General features: G+C 43.4%; 1 protein-coding gene and 1 non-coding gene across 6 annotated transcripts in view; both read right to left on the bottom strand.

Moving 5' to 3' along the window:
* Nucleotides 1-16,802, bottom strand: part of MBNL2 (muscleblind like splicing regulator 2) — a 161,734-nt gene that overhangs the window by 82,056 nt on the left and 62,876 nt on the right. The window lies entirely within an intron of this gene.
* TRNAC-GCA (transfer RNA cysteine (anticodon GCA)) lies at nt 11,345-11,416 on the bottom strand. The gene has a single exon. It is a non-coding gene; the product is annotated as a tRNA-Cys (tRNA).

Here is a 16,802-nt window from a genome sequence, read left to right on the forward strand (position 1 = left end):
ATGTCATGGAAAAGCTCTCTTTCCCCACCTTCCTCTGTGTACGGTGACAAAAGGGACCACGTGCAGACTTAGCAGTGGAAGCTGCCCAGGCAGGGCACTGGCGATGCCCCCCATGCTCGGGGCAGAGAATGTCCCGCTGGCATCCTGTTTTGGTTTTGGTTTGTTTTCCCTTAACCAGTGTATGTGTGTGTGTCAGTGCATCTGTTCTATTCCTTTTCTGTCCCTTCTCCTCCTTCCATCTTGCTCAGTTCTTCTTAGAAAGGTTAATTACTTTGGGGTAACTTCCTGTCAAATGTCTTGAACTTTTCCTGAGACATCCACCATACGAATCTGACAAAAATATATAGAAAGCCTGAAAATACATGATTTGGGATTTCTGAGGTACTGATTTAGGCTTTTAAGAGGTTATGGTTCATGAGTCACTAACATATCTGACTCTTTGCAAACACATGGACTGCAGCCCACCAGGCTCCTTTGTTCATGGGATTCTCTAGACAAGAATACGGGAGTGGGTTGCCATCTCTTCCTCCAGGGTGGTCTCCTGCGTTGGCAGAATTCTGTACCGCTGAATTCTCAGGTTAACGTAAAATTACATCCATCTAATATCAATTGAGCCCTGGGGACTGATCAGTTTTCTGATTTGCTCACATTGCCTGATACCTGGTTAAGTCTCTGAGTTCACTCTTACTTCCAAGTAGTAGATTGTAATTAGTTAAGAAGTTCTCCTATTACAGTAATTTTGTAATTATGCACAGGGACAGTAGAAACAAAATTTGGGAATAATAGTAATTCATCTAAAAACCCTATTTTAACCATTTAACTCAATTCAAGAATTTAAACAAAACTACTGATAAGAAGTCAAGGAAGGAAACTAACTAGAATTTTACCTTTTAAAAATGTCTGTGAAGGTGATAATGATCAGTTCCTTGCTTAAGGGTAGGCTTGCAATTAAAGAAGGAAGAACATGGGCAGAAAGCCCAACAGGCCACAGAACAGTAACTTTCAACCCCTCCTTTTTAAGCAGCAGATTTCCAATGAAGTCTTATGTAGAAAACCAATATATAAATCAGACAGAAGGCAGAAAAATCAAACAGAGCTTCTCTAAACTATCACAGCTGGAATCCCTCTCACTTTTCCTCTCCTTGGGGATTGTCCTGGAGGTAACAATATAGGAGTCATTATTTTAATTCTATATGGTAACACATCATATTTGTAACCATTTAATAGTTTAAAAGGCACTGCCACTTTTATCATAGCACTTGATTTTTATGAAAATTTCATGAGCTGCATAGACTAGACACTGGCATTATTATTGCTATATTGCAAATAACTTGCTTAAGGTCATCGAGCTTCTCAGTGGAGTTCTGGGATCCAAAACCAGGTCTTCAGAGCTCTTCTACTTTGTTGGTTTGTTTTGGCTGGGCTGGGTCTTTGCTGTGGCTCACGGGCTTAGCTGTCCCACAGTATGTAGGATCCTAGTTCCTGGACCAGGGATTGAACCAGCGTGCCCTGCATTGGCAGGTGGATCCTTAACCAATGGACCGCCATGGAAGTCCCAGAGGTCTACTTTGATACACTGTGAAATCCTTCACTTGTCAGCTCATGACACTCCTGCTCCAGGTCAGAGTATATTTGAGAATTTGGATAACATAAAGGACAATGACAAATATTATTAAACTCAAAATTAAAGAGTATGGTGCTTTCCTTGTGGTGCAGTGGTTAAGACTCCCTGCTTCCTCTGCAGGGGTCTCAGGTTCGATCCCTCATCTGCGAAGTTCTGAATGCCACAAGATGTGGCCAAAAGAAAAAAAAAGTTTAAGATTGAAGAGTATTTAAGGCAGAAACTGGAAGCCACAGAACAAGAAAAAAACTGAAAAGTAAGTACATCTGTTTTTATATGTTTGTTAGTCACTCAGTCGTGAACGACTCTTTGCGACCCCCATGGACTGTAGCATGCCAGGCTCCTCTGCCATGGGATTTTCCAGGCAAGAATACTGGAATGGGTTGCCATTTCCTTCTCCAGGGATCTTCCCAACCCAGGGATCGAACCTGGGTTTCCTGCATTGCAGGCAGAATCTTTACCATCTGAGCCACCAGGGGAAGCCCATATATTATATATGTTTATATGTTTGGACCTATATAAAATGGTATGTAAATTTTTTAATATAAATTTAAAATCACAGTTGGTACAGGCAATGAGCAAATAAAACACCTCCCTATTTAGCAGCACTAGGTCAACCCCCAGGTAGATTAGCCGAATAAAATACGTGACAAACCTTTCCTCCCTGAGTAACAGAGCAGCGTTTTCTAAATACAACTTTCCAACAGAACTAATCAGAGAACTTTTTCACTTTAAAAAAAATTTTAATTTATTATTTTATTTTGGCCTCACAGTGCAGCATGTGGGATCTTAGTTCCCTGAGCAGGGATCGAACTTGTGACCCCGGCAGCAGAAGCACGAAGTCTTAACCACTGGACTGTCTAGGAAGTCCCAGAGAACTTTCCAGAAATGCAAATTCCTGCCCTCTCAATTGAAAATATGGGTTTCCCAAGTGGTGCTAGTGGTAAAGAACCAGGCTGCCAGTGCAAGAGATGCATTCGATCCCTGAATCGGGAAGATCCCCTGGAGGAGGGCAAGGCAAGCCACGCCAGTATTCTTGCCTGGAGAATCCCATGGACAGAGGAGCCTGGCGGGCTACAGTCCATAGGGTTGCACAGAGTCTGAAGTGACTTAGCACGGCAATTGAAAATGTAATAGGTCTGGATTGGAGCCATTCTTCAGATGTGGGGCTAGGTTTTTAAAACACAGATAAAATCATACAGTGGATTCAGCTTCCTCAGTTGATTTCAGAGAATGGGCTAGAAGTTTTGGGAGAGGGCTTTTCAGGTCACAACAGTATCATTTATTCAATTATAGCATTAAATTCTATCCCAGTGACCTGAAAGAATCGGTGCATATCCAATTATGTCTAATTTATACCCTGGGACGTGCTGGTTCTGGCTCGATGTAAAATCCTGGTAAAATCGCAATTTAACAAGCTTGACAGGACATCAAAATTGCTATGTCGTTTCCAAACCTCATCAAGTGGGAGCCTAGCCGTTCCTATAATGGTCCGAGGGAGTATACACTATTATTACTTTTCTATCTGTTTATGTAAGGCAAGTGTTCAGCCAATACTTTATCAGAAAACAAGAACTGGTTAGATGGAGCCACTGTGCACACAGGGCGCTTTGCCACCCAAAGTAGTGGTGCCCAGGAGAGTAAACACCTCATCGTCCTTTGCGGTTACAGGATCTGATGGAATTTAATATATTCCTAATAAATCTGATGTGATTCAAAATCTCCTGGCAGCAGCCTGGGCAGGTTAGAGTGGACTGACAGTTGGCTGGCTGTGGTGCCCTTGGCCTGGAACTTTCTCTGCATGTCCTCCAGGCTGAGTCTCTGACCACAGCACCATCTTATTTTCCTTCTTGTGCCAGCTGTCCCTTTTCCACCTCTTTTGGTGGTGCCTAGGGTCTCTCCTGGGCTTCCCTGGTGGCTCAGACAGTAAGGAATCCACCTGCAATGCTGGAGACTTGGGTTCGATCCCAGGTTTGGGAAGATCCTCTGGAGAAGGATGTGGCAACCCACTCCAGTATTCTTGCCTGGAGAATCCCAAGCACAGGGGAGCCTGGTGGGCTACAGTCCCTGGGGTTGGACACAACTGAGGGACTAACACTCACTTTCGGGGTCTCTCCTGGCCCCTCCTCTTCTCACTCTGCTTCCAGCTTGAGGAGCTGGCATCAGCCACGTGACTTCTGCCACTTAACTGGCTTCACCAGCTCCAGTCTCCAGATGCTCAAGACAATGCTAACCAGGTAGACTCCTGCCACCTCACCCCCAGCAAACCTGGTCACCCTGCGCCCTCTTGCATGATCTTTTTCCCAACAATTCCCTGTTTCTGGGAGTTGTATGGCCCTTTTTCCCCAAGCCCAGGCCTCCAGCTTGAAAGCACATTTGAGACAGTGCAATGAGTTGCAGGACTGTGATCCCAAAGGTCCTGTTTCAAATCCCTCCTCTGCCACTCAGGGGGCTGTTATCGCAAACCTCTGAACCTGTCTCCTCAGCCACAAGAGGGATGAAACAAGATCTCCTACACAGCGATTACAGAGCTGGCTGACCTAACCACCCACATGTGCTGGGCATGCAGGACGCTCAATCAGGGTCCCCTCTCCCTGATCTCCTTCACAGAGCGATTTCGGAGCTGGCGGACCTAACCACCCACATGTGCTGGGCACGCAGGATGCTCACTCAGGGTCCCCTCTTCCCAGCCCTGGTTCCCTGTTCACTCTCAGCCTGCTGGCCTGTCCTGTGATGCCCTCCAGCTTCCTTTCCAGTCTATCCCTCAAGCCAACAGAGTCCCAACCCTCCTGAGAAATTAAGGACTCACGCCAGCCTCCTGGGAGCACCCCTGTCTTCGCTCTGGTGACATTTCTGCACCTGTTGTATTTGGACTAAAGTTCTAAGCATCAGTCGGCTCTGCCATGTACCAGCCACGGGAAAAACGAAACTCTCGAAGCTTCGGTTGCCACACCCACGAAATGAGCAAAAATCAATTGGGTTGGTAGCGAGGATTAAGTGAAATAGCGCTTTTAAAGAGCTTGGCAAGCTGCTGGACATCCAGAAATCCTCTGTACTCATAGGAAGCTCAGCTCTGTACTCTATGATGACCTAGAGGGGTGGGATGGGGAGGGTGGGAGGGAGGCTCAAGAGGGAGGGGAACTATGTATACTTAAAGCTAATTCACACTGTTGTACAGTAGAAACTGTACACAACATTGGAAAGCAGTTATTGTCCAATTTATAAAAATACAGTCTCTTTTTCACTTGAAATTAGTCTTACATGCTATCACCTGATTACACATCTCAAACTTCAACTTTATCCTATCCTCTCATCTTCAGCTTAAGGAATTCCAAAGCTTTTCCCACCCAATCTCAACCCACAACCAAAATGCTCCGTTTAACATTTAGAAAAGAGTATGCACTGCTCCTAAAATGTCGACGTTCACTCCTGCCATTATTACGTTGCCAACAAAGGTCCATGTGGTCAAAGCTGTGGTTTTTCCAGTGGTCATGTATGGATGTGACAGTTGGACTATAAGGAAAGCTGAGCGCCAAAGAATTGATGCTTTTGAACTGTGGTGTTGGAGTAGAGTTTTGAGAATCCCTTGGACTGCAAGGAGATCCAACCAGTTCATCCTAAAGGAGATCAGTCCTGAATATTCATTGGAAGGACTGATGCTGAAGCTGAAGCTTGAATATTCTGGCCACCTGACGTGAAGAACTGACTCATCTGAAAAGACCCTGTTGCTGGGAAAGATTGAAGGCAGGAGGAGAAGGGGATGACAGAGGATGAGATGGCTGGAAGGCATCACCAACTCAATGGACATGAGGTTAAGTAAACTTTGGGAATTGGTGATGGACAGGGAGGCCTGGTGTGCTGCAGTTCATGGGGTCACAAAGAGTCAGACACGACTGAGCAACTGAACTGAACTGAACTGAACTGATGCACTGCTCTGTTGGGCATTCATACCCTCCAGAGTACAGGACCCCTGCCTTATCCAGTCGATAGAGGTTCTTTTCCTCCCATTTGACTGACGAGAATAAAGAGGTACTCCTGGAGGCAAGCTCTTTAAACAATCTTTAGGAGTTGTCCATGGCTACCCACTCCAGTATTCCGGCCTGAAGAATCCCATAGACAGAGTTGGACACAACTGAGTCACACACACACACACACACACACACACACACGACTTGGGTCAGAGGATGAAAGATGGGGGAAAGGCCCAGAGAGGGAACTTTTGCTTAGGCTTTCCAGCTGAGAGGGCCTTCGGGAGGAAGGAGCCGGTGGAGACAGCTGTGGTACCCGGGAGAGACAGGTTGAGGATGGGCTGAGGAACGGTGGCAGGGATCTGGCAGCATCTCAAGGGCAAGGCCTCTGAGAAAACACAGCACTGTCGTCACCCCCCGAGGAGTTGGGGAAGGTCCAACAGAAGAAATCGGAGAGAAGCTGGTGCAGCTTAGCGCCCTTGAGCCCTCGAAGAGACAGGAAGACCCCGCCCAGCCTCACTTCTAGGGACACAAGTGACCTGGAGCAACACAGGGCTCATCACTGTTTGCAGTTGATGAACTCACACAGGCTGGGGGTGTTTTCTGCCAAATTGGCCAGTGATGCTGGGCCGACTTTTAGAGCTTCCTTCCCCGGGGCTGGGGGTGGGGGTGGGGGACAGAACTCGAGGTCAAGTGAAATGAGATGCAGTGCTTCCTACAAGTAACTCGATCTCGATCTTCCCGCACCCGACGGAGCGCTCAGACACCAGGGTGACTTCAACCCCAAAGCATCTGAGCTGACATCATGCCCCTCAGCCTGTGCCCCTCCTGTACTTCCACAGACCATGCTCAGACCCATTCCAGGCCATCGTCTCTGCTTTTCATCCTGAGGGCTTCCCTTGTGGCTCAGATGGTAAAGAATCTGCCTGCAAATGCAGAAGACAGGGTTCGATCCCTGGGTCAGGGAGATCCCCTGGAGAAGGACACGCAACTCACTCCAGTATTCTTGCCTGAGAAATCCCATGGACAGAGGAGCCTGGTGGGCTACAGTCCAAGGGGTGGCAAAGAGTCGGACACATTTGAGTGACTAACACACACTTTCCTCCTGAAATGCCTGAAATGCTCACACAGTGAGGTAATTAGAAACCATAGAAAAACCTAGATCTATCCAGAAAATAGAGGTGTCTAGACCCAAATCCCACCTCCTGCACTTACTAGCTCCAGGATCCTGAATCATTAATATAAGCTCTCTTTGGAGAAGGGCGTGGCAACCCACTTGAGTATCATTGCCTGGAGAATCCCATGGACAGAGGAGCCTGGTGGGCTACAGTTCATAGGGTCACAAAGAGTCAGACATGACTTAGTGACTGAACAACAACAACAACTCTTCGCTTCAGTTTTCTTATCTGTAGAGTGTCTACCTTAATGATACATCATTAAGGTAGGATAAATGCAATAATGAATGCAAAATGCCTACACTGCATACAGCATGTTGTAGGTGTCAATAAACTTTCATTTTATCCACCCAATACATGTGAATGTTTTAATGTCTAGACAAACATCACATGTGCCTGGGGCCTGATTCCAGGCTCATCTCATTGAACAATCTTCACTTAAACTTCCTTTCCCAGTCATCATTCTTAAGTCCTTCTTACTTTAATGGCTGCACTGCTAACTCAGGCATATCAACTGCCACTGTTACTCATCTGCCCAGACACTGATGTCTTGTTGAGTCAGTTAGACAGACTTTCCTGAAGGGGAGGGCCAGTGTCACTGAAAATTCTGTCTCACCACTCAAACTTTCTACTGAATTGTTAAAAATGCTCAATATATCTGTGAGAGTTACAGAGTAAAGGAGAAAATCCCAGTGCAAGGATGAAGGTCAGTGGTGACTTGTCTTTTTAATAAATGATAATCCAGTAGGATACTTTGTCAACAAAGGTCCGTCTAGTCAAGGCTATGGTTTTTCCAGTGGTCATGTATGGATGTAACAGTTGGACTATAAAGAAAGCTGAGTGCAGAAGAATTGGAGACATATGAAACCAGGCAGATGGGGGTGGGGGAGAGTGAGGAAACAGCTGGTTTCATTGAGTTAGAGAAGGAAGATTCAGAGCTGGTGTGTCCTGCCTTCTCACCCACCACCACCAGCTCCATTCTCCTGGTGAAGTCTGATCTCTCCCAACCTCCAGTCTGAGTTGGCTAGCCCACAGTATGCTTCCAGAGCACATGCCTAGAACTTATTATGAGCATCTTCGCCTCTGGATCCTCTATGCCAAAGAGCAGACTTTCACAAATATATCTGATGAATGCATTAAGGCAGAGACAGAGAAAGAGAGTGTAGAAAATTCCACAGGGCAAAAGTCAACAAGAAGGCAGGCACAGGTACAAAACAAATCTTCAGAAGAAGTGAGAAGCAACTTTGACCTTCAAATAGTAGCACTCACTGAACAGTGCTAGATAGACAGGAAGGCCACATAGAAGTTCAAAGAAAGCAGGTCTTCAGAAAAAGAGATCTCTCCCATCATATTAGATGAAACAGGACTCTTGCCTTCCGAGGTCCACTTACTTGTCTCTTCATCTAGTTCACGTTTATTTCAACAGACCTACTGTTTAAATGACAATGAGATAAGTTCAGACCACGTCTTATCTAAAAGCCTGTTTTGGCTTCACGAAGTCAGACTTGATGTTTCGGGCAAAAGACCTGGGGAAATCTTCTGTAGGTCTGGTCTTCCTCATTTTCCAATATATATATATGGAAATATTCAAACAGACCATCTCAACTAATAATAGTATTTTTCCACTTTCCAGCACCTTTTGCAACTACCTCCAAATTTAAATGATAAAGGAAAACTGATGGCATCATTTTTACTATCTTATTAAACCACGCTTCTATTAATGATGATTCACTGAAGTGTCAAGAATAGATACACTGAAAACTTCTGTAGCATATTAATGTGTTTTTAAGCGTCATACCACACTTAGCTCCTGATATAATTTTGAATTTCCTCTGGGGGAAAAAACAGTTCTTTTGGATTCTTTTTATAAAAAGCACCTTGAAAAAAAGCTTTCAGATACTCAAAGACATGAATCTTGTTCTTCTCCCTTGTGTATATCTGATTTAAAGGTTAATAAGTAATTAGGAAGCACAGTCATCCAAAAATTGCCAATTAATATGCCATCATTTTCATTAAAAATGCTATTAATTATATTGTTGTAAAAATGTCCTGGACTGGCTAATAAAAAGTTACCTAAAGCAATTCTGAATCTTTCAGGGAGAAAGTGAAATTAATCCATATCAATCACTTTTTAAAATTATGATTTGGGCTTGAGAGATCAAACAAAGGAGGGAAAATGAGTGTTTCAGTTATTTAGTATGGATAGAATCTGACAGGCTTCCATGGTTTATTTTGCACCGAGTCATTATTGCTCAGAAAACCTAATAAGATATCTTGGCAGATGTTTAATGCACAAGTTTGACAAGTAACAGTTCTTATATTCTTATAATGTAAAGCAGCCGTTTATAAACGAGATCAAACTTCTAAACTATCCAGATATATTTTGTTGGTTTCCTAGGAGACTGGATGGATGGAAAGCTATGATTAAATAATTAAATCATGTTATATATCAATATTTAAAATTTGTTCTATACCTTAAATGGTGGCATTAGGCACTTATGAAAAATCCACTGAATTCCAAAGATGAAGAGTTCATGATTAAACTTCTACCATCACACTAGAAACACTACTAGCTTTGACTTTATGTAACAGTTTTACAGATACCTAAATTATTCTGTTCTCACCACTGTGTCCTGTCAACTCCTATCTGAATGCAACATCTATTTCTATTGTGTACATTCTGGTTAAGTTGGGGAGTTGGCTCATGTTTGATAAAAATCAGAACAGAGCAGGTTGCAGTTCTATACCATTTTGATACACAACAAACTGTAATGGGAATACTTATCATCAATGGGATGAACCAAGTGTGGTGTTAGGAACTATACAATCAGTTCAGACACACAAACTATTGATTTTCCACTGCATCATAGATGTTTACTGGTTGTTAGGCAACCAAATAATCTAACACTGGCACTGGGGGAAATTTCTCTTGCTGAGCTTGGCCATTTTAATAATTAGTTCAACATGGGACTCTCTCAGAGTATCTCTGGCATAGAAAGAACTTTTTAAAGGACACAATACAAAACCCATGTGTTTCCCTGGTGGCTCAGTGGCAAAGAATCCACCTGCCAATGCAGGAGACGTGAGTTTGATCCCTGGGTTGGGAAGATCCCCTGCAAAAGGAAATGGCAACCCACTCCAGTATTCTTGTCTGGGAATCCCACAAACAGAGGGGCCTGGTGGGTTACAGTCCTTGTGGTTGCAAAGAGTCAGACATGGCAGAGCGATTAAATACGAACAACAATGCAAATCCCAGGCTTGCATTATTTGAGAAGTTCCGGAGCTGGGAACTTTATCCTACCAGGCGTGTTTATTAATTTTTTCCTCATATTGAACACAGACCTTCTTTCTACAGACCTCACAGATTGGTTCCACTCCTTACATCCTCACACACTGGTTCCACTCCTTACATAGAGCAAGTATACTTCCTCTTCAACATGCTAACTCTGCTATTTGGAGAAGGCTAGCATGTCTTTGAATCTTTCTTCTGCAGAGTTACTATATCCAATTCATTCCCTTATCCATCCCCATTATTTCACATCCTGGCTGCTCTCACCTCTCAATGGCACCATAATGTGTTAAACTGGGACTAACTAGGATTGGCTGCTGTTGTTTCATAGTTTACAGTTATGACTAATGATTTACAGGCCATTGTGTTGCTGAACACAGCAATTAAAATTGGCACAGGAATAAGAGTATTCATCAAGGGTATGAAAAAGTGCCTGTTTTGTTTTTTTTTTTTTAATCCTCACTTGGAAAATGCTACCAGTGAGAAATCATGGCATTTATACCTTATCGGAAACTTGCAAGACTAATGGGAACTTTAAGACCTTCAGGGATGCTTAACAGATTTATGCAGCAGAAGAACAAACAGTTTCAGAGTGTCAGATGAGCTCATTTAAAGTAATATTTTCTAAATTCAGCCATGCATATGAATCACTGGAAAGCTTCCAAAAATAGATTCTTGGGATCCATACCCAGACCTACTGAACAGGTGCCTCTGAAAGTTCCCAAGGGAAAAGCAGTTGGGAGCCATGATTTGGGGTACACACATGAGGATCAGCCGTCCCTTTGAGCTAATTCTACCTAGCCTATAAAGAGCTCTTCCTTATTTCTTATCCTGGCTGCTCTCCCCTCTCAATGGTACCATCATGTTTTAAACAGGGACTAACTAGGATTGGCTGTTGACACATTTTGGCCGCCAGAAATGAAAGTGTTAGTCGCTCAATTGGGTCTGACTCTTTGCGACCCCATGGCCTGTAGCATGCCAGGCTCCTCTGTCCATGGAAATCTTCAGAATACTGGAGTGGGTAGCCGTTCTCCTCTCCAGGGGATCTTCCTGACCCAGGGATCAAACATAGGTCGATTCTTTTCCATCTGAGCCACCAGGGAAGCCTATTACTGCCAATGACTCTCTCTCTTTTTCAAAGAAGCCTCTTTCTCTAATGTGTGTGTGAAGTCGCTTAGTTGTGTCCGACTCTTTGCCACCCGGTAGACTGTAGCCCGCAAGGCTCCTCTGCCCATGGGATTCTCCAGGCAAGAATACTGGAGTGGGTTGCCATTTCCTTCTCCAGGGGATCTTCCCAACCCAGGGATCGAACCTGGGTCTCCTGCATTGCAGGCAGAAGCTTTATCCTCTGAGCCACCAGGGAAGCCCTCTTCCTCTAATAATCAGTACCAAATAGTTGGATATTTAATTGTTATTTCTACACACCTTTTTGTCTCAGGTATTTTATAAAATCTCTCAAGGCAAGAATTCCCAAGGAATATGGCACAATATTAAACAGGGTCATGGATTGATTGATGAGGGGTTTTGGAGGTAGCTGAAGCAGTTAGAGACAAAAAGGAGATAGACATTGTATGAGTCTAGGTGGGAAGGTTTAAGATTAGGGAGATTAAAGTCTTTTTCTTTTGAAAGAAGCTTCCTTCACACTGTGCTATGGCCGGCTACCAGGTGTAAATAATAGAGTTCACGGATCATGCTGGATTTCTCCACTTTCATCAAACCTGATCCTTAGAGATGTTAGATGGTAATCCACAAGATGACGTTATAGAAATATGGCCAGGAGGTATATTATTTCCTGTGTTTCCAGCCCATCTGAAACATCAGACATAAATTAGTTCTATCTCTTTTGGTACAATGCTGTGCTTTGACAAAGTCCAAAGTGAGAACATTATAGGTCCTGATAAGGATTTCAGAATAAGGATGAAGGGGTTCCTTAGACAGCTACATAGGCTTTCAAAATTTTATTTTAAAATTACTTTTAAATACATTTTTTGGCCATATGCCACAGCATGTGGCTTAGTTCCCTGACCTGGGATTGAACCCATGTCCCCTGTAATGGTACTGCAGAGTCTTAACCACTGAACCACCAAGGAAGTTCCTAGGCTGCTTTTTTAATATTAAAGACATGTAAGATTTCAAAATTTATTCAAATTAAAAATCAAATTGAAGAAATGATGCTCACATGAGATGAGATATAATAAAAATAAAAGTAAGAGTGACAAGTTATACTTGGAAAGTATGAAAGAAAAAAGCAAGATTTGAACACGAAATAAATTTGACAGACGGTCAACTGCATATTGATACAAGTAGAAACATAAAAAAGCCATGAGTCATGAAACACCAGGCACAAAATAACACAGCGTCAGTCCACGAAAAGCAGAAGTTTCTAGAAATATAAGAAATCGCATGAGTCATATTAAAATTTCAAAACTGCATAACTCTTTGGTAGGTCCCAGAGACAAAAATCAGCAATTAAGGACATAATTTATTTAATGTTTCTAGAAATATCTATGCCTTGATATAACTTTGCACCTAAGAACAGGAAATGCAGCTTATAAAACACTGATCATGATCTGGACAATAAGATATTTCAGCACATTTTAAAAGTAAAATTGCACAACTCCGTTTCTTAATAATGAAACATTATAAGAAATTCATATTGGAACTTTAAAGTTTAATTAAAGAAAAAACTAGAAGGAAAAAATAGAACATTTATAAATAAACCTATTTAAATTATTTAATAATAAAACATTAAGATTTATAACAGTAACATGAATTAATGATTAAGTTGAAAATGAGTAAAATTAATAATTATCTGAGAAAAATACAAATTAATTAATGAGAAGAAAACCTATAAATAAATAAAGAAAATGAACCACTTATTTAAAACTTTTACTTCAATTAGAGATTTCAGAAATTTGAGAGACATAAGGCACTCTGAAAAAGGAAATTTGGATCTTGGGAACAGTTTCTGCAATGTACTTAAAGAACTGGGCTTAAACCCCACAGTCCTGAATATTCATTGGAAGGACTGATGCTGAAGCTGAAGCTCCAATACTTTGGCCACCTGATGCGAAGAACTGACTCATTGGAAAAGACCCTGATGCTGGGAAAGATAGAAGGCGGGAGGAGAAGGGGATGACAGAGGATGAGACAGAGGATGAGGTTGGATGGCATCACAGACTCTATGGACATGAGTTTAAGTAAGCTCCAGGAGCTGGTGATGGACAGGGAGGCCTGGTGTGCTGCAGTCCATGGGGTCACAAAGAGACACAACTGAGCGACTGAACTGAACGGAGAGAAAAATCTAGGTTTTTAGGTTTACGATTGAAATTGGAAATAAAAACTAATCCTGAAAGAAAAACAAAAAAGATGCAATAGAACTTTCTGTGTAAAACAGCTAAGGAAAAGTTCATGAGACTGAAGCCAATCTCAAGACTTGACCCTAAGAAAACCAAAAGTAATAGGAACTTCAATTATACAAGACACATTTAGAAGGGTTTTTGAGATAAGCAGTCTGATTCTGCAAAGCAGTACATTTGCTCAGATAAGAAACCAACTTCTCCCTGGAGCTCTGGATCCCACCCAGCTCCTGAGTGACCACACAGAGAGAAAACATTAAGAATGAAACGGCCAACAGGGTGGACAGGACCAGGAGAAATGCACTCTCAAGAGAAAAGGCTAACGTCCCATTCCAAATCTCCAGGTCCAGGAACCATCAAGGCAGGAACTAATGAAGCAAGGATGCATATTAATTGACCCTTTCAGTAGGCTGTCCTGGGGCTTCCCTGGGCTTTCCTTGTAGCTCAGTCTGTAAAGAATCTGCCTGCAATGCAGGAGACCTGGGTTTGATTCCTGGGTCAGGAAGATGCCTTGGAGAAGGAAATGGCAACCCACTCCAGTATTCTCCCTGGTGGCTCAGTGGTAAAGAATCCGCCTCCCAGTGCGGGAGACACAGGTTCGATCCCTGGTCCGGGAAGATCCCACATACCTTGGAGCAACTGAGCTCGTGTGCCATTTCTACTGAACATGTGGCCTACAACAAGATAAGCCACTGCTATGAGAAGCCTGCACACCACAACTAGAGAGAAGCCCATGCAGCAGTGAAGACCCGGCACAGCCCCAAATAAACAAACAATTGTTCAAGACTAAACTGTCAAGATGCAACTTTCCCAGTAATACCTACCTCCAAAACACACTTTCAATCTATACACTCTTCTCGGTCTCCACTGCTCCCACCCACCCCTGGTGGCACTGGCGGCAATCTCTAGACAGTATGAAGATGCAAAACTTCTCTCTCGGAATTCCCGGCCCAGCCCCTGCCAGCAACTCCTTCTCCAGGCAGCAGGCCTTCTGCGAGGCAAGACATCCTCTTGCTCAAGTCTTAGCTGCTGCTGCTAAGTCACTTCAGTCGTGTCTGACTCTGTGCGACCCCATAGACAGCAGCCCACCAGGCTCTCCCGTCCCTGGGATTCTCCAGGCAAGAACACTGGAGTGGGTTGCCATTTCCTTCTCCAATGCATGAAAGTGAAAAGTGAAAGGGAAGTCGCTCAGTTGTGTCTGACTCTTAGCGACCCCATGGACTGCAGCCCACCAGACTTCTCCATTCATGGGATTTTCCAGGCACTGCACATCAAATCCAGTCCTACACAGTGGCTCTCCTATTCCTTGTCTCAGGCACCCTGGCCTCTGGTTTCCAGAAGCCAGCCAAGTGCTTTTCTCTCCAGGCTTTAGGACTGCTCTTTTTCTCTGTGCTGGGGAAGCTCTTCTCACGGCTGCCTCCTTCTCACCTTTCAGGTCTCTGCTCAGAAAGCCCCTCCTGGGAAAAACATCCCAGGCCATCTTTTCTATTTAAATTCTTCTTCAGACACAGGACTTCCCTGGTGGCTCAGATGGTAAAGTGTCTGCCTACAATGTGGGAGACCTGGGTTCAATCCCTGGGTTGGGAAGATCTCCTGGAGAAAGAAATGGCAACCCACTCCAGTGTTCTTGCCCAGAAAATCCCATGGACGGAGAAACCTGGGAGGCTACAGTCCATGGGGTCGCAAAGCGTCGGACACGACTGAGCAACTTCACTTTCTTTCAGACACATTGCTTTCTATCCTCATTCCTTGTATTTTCTTTTTAGCACTTCACACAACTTGAAAATAGCTAATATAATATTTTTTGCGGGGAGAGGAGGTATTTCTACCCCCATCTGGTCACTCACATTAGACTGAAAACCCCATGGGGTCAAGACAGCTGTCTGCTTTTATACAGTGCTGTATGCCAATGCCTGGCCCAATGCCTGCAATCTCTGGGCATTCAGCTTTTCATGAATGAATAACAGTCCTGATAAACTGTGAAGATCTGATGAGTTTGTTTACTTTCCACTGGCTATTGTTTCTTCCACTTGACTGTAAGTTCCACTAGAACAAGGTTCCTGTGTCTTTTTTTGTTACCAAACATAGTGTCTGGTGCTTAGGAGTGGCTCAGTGACCATTTGTAGAAGAAATAAATGAATAAAGATATTGAGGTTCTTTAGGATGTGAAATTTCCTTCCCCTCACCTCTATACACGACTCAGAATGTTTGGATCTACTAGAATCCTTCATTTAGAATTCGGCTATCCAAAATTTTCCAGTATCACTGTTTCCATTAACAACCCAGCGCCCAACGGGAATGGAAGAGAAGCAACGTGAATTAAATTACTCAAATGAAGCTGCTGCTGATTAATTTTAGATCCTGAGCATCTGGGTCAGTGCTTAGTTTCATAGCAGGTGTGGAAATGATATCTTCAGTGTCATTATTAATGATTTTACTAAGGGCTGAGAGCTCTTGAAAATTCTTCCAAATGAGATTTGAGATGTGGACCAGATTGGCATTTTTAAGAAGCCTATATCAACTGTTTTCTATTTTTCAGCAAATAAGTTTTCATATTAAGACTGATTACTGATGGACCTTAGTGTCCATATCACGTTCAATCAAAAATGATAAGCACTGACTTTCAAAAAAATACGAAATGCTCCAGGACGATAACAGCAATCTAAATGAAATACATAAACACGCCTGAAGTGGACTGACTCCAGTCGTTTTGTTTTGCTTTAACCAGGTTAAAGCCCTGAGTCATTTTCTCTTCCTCTTTCTCCTGGCAGTATCTCATCTTCTTACAGGGCTTAATATTCATTATGGGTATATGACCTCAGTCTCAAGAAGACGGTCTCATCAGTCAAATCCCCAGGATGCTGGTCAGTTAGGAAGGATGGCTGGGCAAGGTTGATCACAAATAAACATGTCAGCATCCACTCACTCCCTGAATCCCAAGGGCGGGTGCTCAGGAGAATCTGTCCTCTATCAATTTTATCCTCCTTGGTCATAGCAGTGCCACGAAAGAGTAATAGATGCTAGACTGTAATCTTTGAGCCAGAGGAAATTGAACCAAACCAAGTGGAAAGAATATGCTATTTAGTATTAGCAGATAAGTTCATGGGGGAAATTGTAAAACAGGTGAAGTTCATTATTGGTGAAGCTCCCCCAGAGTAACCCTGGTCTCCCCAGCCCCCTGGGGTGAGCCCACCCCCCCCCCCACCCCCTCGCTGTGGATTAGACCTTGACATTGAACGCCAGCTGTTTTTGGCTTCCTGGGGACTTGGTCTTGTACAATAAAGCAAATATGTCCTAGGTCTCAAAGTCTCTGGGTCAGGCTCTTTTCCTCCCCCAGAATGAAAATGAGCTTATCTGATAGATCAAGCTGGCTTCATTTGCTAACAGAAC

The sequence above is a fragment of the Bos mutus genome, chromosome 12 (genome assembly GCF_027580195.1).
Source record: "Bos mutus isolate GX-2022 chromosome 12, NWIPB_WYAK_1.1, whole genome shotgun sequence".
NCBI classification, from domain to species: Eukaryota; Metazoa; Chordata; class Mammalia; order Artiodactyla; family Bovidae; genus Bos; species Bos mutus.